The sequence below is a fragment of the Prionailurus bengalensis genome, chromosome A2 (assembly GCF_016509475.1).
Source record: "Prionailurus bengalensis isolate Pbe53 chromosome A2, Fcat_Pben_1.1_paternal_pri, whole genome shotgun sequence".
NCBI classification, from domain to species: domain Eukaryota; kingdom Metazoa; phylum Chordata; class Mammalia; order Carnivora; family Felidae; genus Prionailurus; species Prionailurus bengalensis.
In genome coordinates this window covers 117,777,528-117,777,991 of record NC_057348.1, presented here as the reverse complement: position 1 = coordinate 117,777,991, position 464 = coordinate 117,777,528, and positions in this window count along the sequence as shown.

Sequence of the window (464 nt, the reverse complement as noted above, 5' to 3'; positions counted from 1 at the left end):
AAGTGTTTCCCCTAACACCGTAACCACGGTACAGGTTTTCCCCTAACAGGTTAGGTTTCCCCTAACCACGGTAAGTGGATGGTAAGGAATGCTAACGCAATGGCAGCAGAATTTCTATGGAATGGCGTATTACATTCACACTAATACCAAATCGGTTCTTGGTGAGACACAGTCCCGCGGGACTCAGTGCAGAATCAACAAATGTACTGCAGTGAGGCCTGTGTGGTGACAAGTGGCCATCCGTTCACATGGTGGGGTACTCACACACCGACACTTGCTGGCCCGCCTTGAGTGTAAGCCGGTGCTGGGCGGCCTGCAGACTCCTCCGAGAACACGCCTTGAGAGCTTCTCGGAACCCGAGACCTACAAAGTCCCCAAAGACTACCGCTGTGTGAATTCTCTGGGAACGGGGCCCCCTTGATATGGGAAATGTACTAAACTATGGTGAGAAATTCCGGACAGAT